Below are 3688 nucleotides of genomic sequence, written 5' to 3'. Positions count from 1 at the left end.
CAGCATGTCTACTTTTGCCAACAACCACAATTCGTCTATAGCAATGAATGAAAGGCACCAAAAATGTTTCATTTTAGCCCAGCCATTGACCATCTGTTCTCAGTGTCACTCTGTTATGTAGACACGAGCAATAAAACACACACACACATGCATTCACATATATCCAAATCAGCCACATGCCAGACAGTACGGCAATTATTCAAACAGCTAATTAGGTCAGTCAGCTCCTTCGGCCCTGCAGGCGGAGGGTTGTGCAAGATGGTCAGGCCTGACACAGTGACCTCATGACGGCTTGCCTTGGCATCACTATCTGGGATTGGCCCAAAGCCAAAGGGATAAGTGACCCAAGCATCAGTTGGACTCATGATTGAAATCCTGAGCATCAAGTACAGGCCTTCTGGGCATCCTGCCATGTGTCGCTATGATTCTTTACTCTACAGATATAAGACAACCAGGAGTAAAGTCCTTTTGAACATTTGGACAGGGTTTAATTTTTCACCCAGCAGACAAACCCTTGAATCAACATTTGATCTTAATTTGGGAGGTAAACACAGACCATTCACATACATCTGCGCAGGACCTGCACAGATGTATGTGAATGTGTTACTAAGACCTCGGTTAAATTGAAATTTGCAGCTTTTGCTTCAACGTGTAAATGCCAGATGGAGTTTACAACATGGCACAATATGACAGTAAGGGAGATTAAACAATTACAAAAAAGGATACAGTGTGAATGTTTTTCAGAATAGTGCAAATTTAGAAGGAAATGTGGAGGACAACCAGCATTATCTGTAGATAAAAACAGCTCATTCTAAGGTAACGAAAACATATTGATTCTAAATTTTATGAAATTAATGATTCTTAAACTTTATTAAGTTTATTATAAAGTATTATAAAGTTTATTTGGGAGCATGCACTGCTTCCCCGGATTTGCATTAAAAGTTGCATGACGCCCCATCCGACGCAGTCAGAATCGGCCAGCGGCCAGGTCGACACTACCGTGTTAATGCTTCTCGATGAGACCTTGAATCTTTCTTGCAACCCCTTGGGTGTCCTAAGCAGCAGTGCTGGAGGAAGTATTTAGAATCTTAACTTAAGTAAAATAGCAATACCACACTGTAAAATCAATCAAACAAGTAAATGCCTACATTGAAAATGAGTGTCTCTCTGTCCCCCCCAGAAAAAGTTTACAGGGCGGTTACTGTAACTATTACATGCAGACCACTTGGTAAATACAGCAGTCTAGCCCTGGCTTTGTTATGAGTAATAGCCTACAGGATGTATACTGTAAATGACACTGCATATTTCTCTGTCTGACAATATATCAATTAATCAAACCATTAGTTATCAGCTAGATGAATATTGAACCTACTGTGTCATCATCCTCCATAATCAGCTTGTCTTCCTCCTCATCTCATTCAAAATCTGCGTTCCCATTTCCTAATGTGAAGTCATAATCCAGCGGCTGTGTTTTTTTTTTCTTTCTTTCCAGAGCTCACACAGGGAAAGGTTGATGTCCGCGCCAGGACTTGCTCCGGTAGTGATTGTGACATTTCTCTTTCTCCCTCAGGGCTTTGCTTCACCCCCCTCCTCTGTACACCCTCTCATCCAAAATGCTCCAATTTTTCGGGAGCAATATCTTCTGCTCGCAGAGAAAAAGGTCACATGCTCCATTATTTCAAAGTGAACTTTCGACCTAACATTTACAGAGGAGGCAAAAAATAGCTGTCGATGTGAAGACACAGCAGGTTTAGTATGTCTGTATATTTTTGGATGAAGGATAGATGGATAGGTGAGTGGAGGCAGTGTGGAAGGATTATCATTGTTTGACAACACAGAGCTAAGTCTCTATATAGAGACAAGGGATAACAAGGCTGAGAGGGCTAAGTGGTCACACATTGATCTAAGTGTTCCAGCCACATGTGCTGTACAAGCTATTACGGCATATTGCAAGTAATTTCTATGCTAATAATAACTGTTCTCCTTGTGCATTGTGGAGCCCTTATGTACAGGACACAGCCAACCCCTGAGGCTGTGATGGCAATGACTAACTCTGCCTTTTGACTCTGATTCACACTGCCAGTCAATCCTCTCTGCCAGTGCAATTCTACCTCCATAGCTTCTCATTAGAGCTGTGGGCAAGGCACGGTGATGAGATGCAAAGTGAAATCTTTGCCATTCAGGGTGTGTCATTAAGTAAGCAAAGAGACACCGAGAGAGAAGCTGTGTTTACTGGTGACGCCCACCTTCCAGCCAATTAATGATCATTAAAGGATTTCAGGGACACTACCATTACTTACCATCAGACAGCAATGAGGACGAATAGAGAGGAAGAAAGAGAAGAGAGAAACAATCCTTTATGAATACATTCAGATTTTTACTTAATTGTGTCCTCAATCGATGCTCATCCTGTGGGGCAGTTGAGGCTGCTGATTTGAGCCTGGTTATTGACCCAGCTGTTGTCTTTTTTCCGTACAAAACCAATCCTCAGAGTGTCACAAGAACAGACCCAAGTGAGGAAAAAAACTCTTAATCAGATAAAACCTCTTCCTTCTGTTCTTAGCATTTGTTTATACGTCTTGTAGCTCTCGACATGCAATCAGGTTTGTCAATACTTGTTCATGCTTGTACTATATTATTGCAGAAGGCTTATGTAGGCATTTTAAATCTCAATTCAATGATTGTGTGTCTTTCATTGAAGCCTCTATTCTCAACTTTCTTTGCATAATATTCAAATCATTCTGGATATTAACTATAATAAAAAATAGCTAAACAAGATAAAGGCTTCCACTACCTGTGTTTATCATGTGTTATGAAAGCCTCCTCCCATTTTTTACAGGGTCAACAAAAAAAATCAGTTCTGAGCCTTTTTGGATTCACTGAAACACAAATTTTCTGCATTGTTCAGTTTCAGCTTCCTGGAGCTTGTGCAGTGGAAAATATTCCTCTTCCCTGTAACAGTCATGCTAATACTTTTCTCCTCTTTTTGTTTGCTCATCAGACACATGCTGCTCTGCTCTTGTTTTCACTCTCCTCTCCTCAATATTTCATGCCATTGAAAGCGCATCTATTCTTGGCGTTCCCCATGCCCTACCACCTACTGACTGTCAAAACATAATTTTCTATCATTCGACACCCCTCCACCTTCTTAACCCTCTCAGTGCCTCTCGGTCTTCCAAAGAGAAGCCACATTTAGGTTTAGTTAAGAGTTTAAGCTTGAAGCTAATCCTGTGGCCTAAAATAAAACTTGACTTTTGTCAAAACAATGCAGAACATGGTGTGTTTGCTTTTTAGATGGTTTCAAGTGAGGCTGCATCACTTGCTCTGTATAGCAAAGGCCACTAACTGTTAATCCAATCTTGTGGATGAATTTGATACAGATGCTCTAGGGCAATCTATTATACATTAAATCTATTTTGAATTGCTCGATTACTGAATACTGAAAGTGTATGTGGCCTATAAAGAAATAACCATCTAACCAAGACTCAGCTTCTGTTGGCAAATCAGAACTGAATTTGGCACTCTTGTCATCAGAAGGGCTTTTAAATAGGCCTCCCAAATTTGATGTGATGGTCCAATCTTAGATTTCTTATTAGTTGGTCAGTTTGCAACAAATATTGCACAATGCTTTCAATATATATATATATATATATATATATATATATATATATATTCAATGTATATACTA

Source organism: Morone saxatilis, unplaced genomic scaffold (assembly GCF_004916995.1).
Source record: "Morone saxatilis isolate NCDOM2014 unplaced genomic scaffold, NCSU_SB_2.0 Contig9, whole genome shotgun sequence".
Taxonomy (NCBI): Eukaryota; Metazoa; Chordata; class Actinopteri; family Moronidae; genus Morone; species Morone saxatilis.
The sequence above is the reverse complement of the archived record's forward strand: the minus strand, read 5'-3'. Positions refer to the sequence as shown.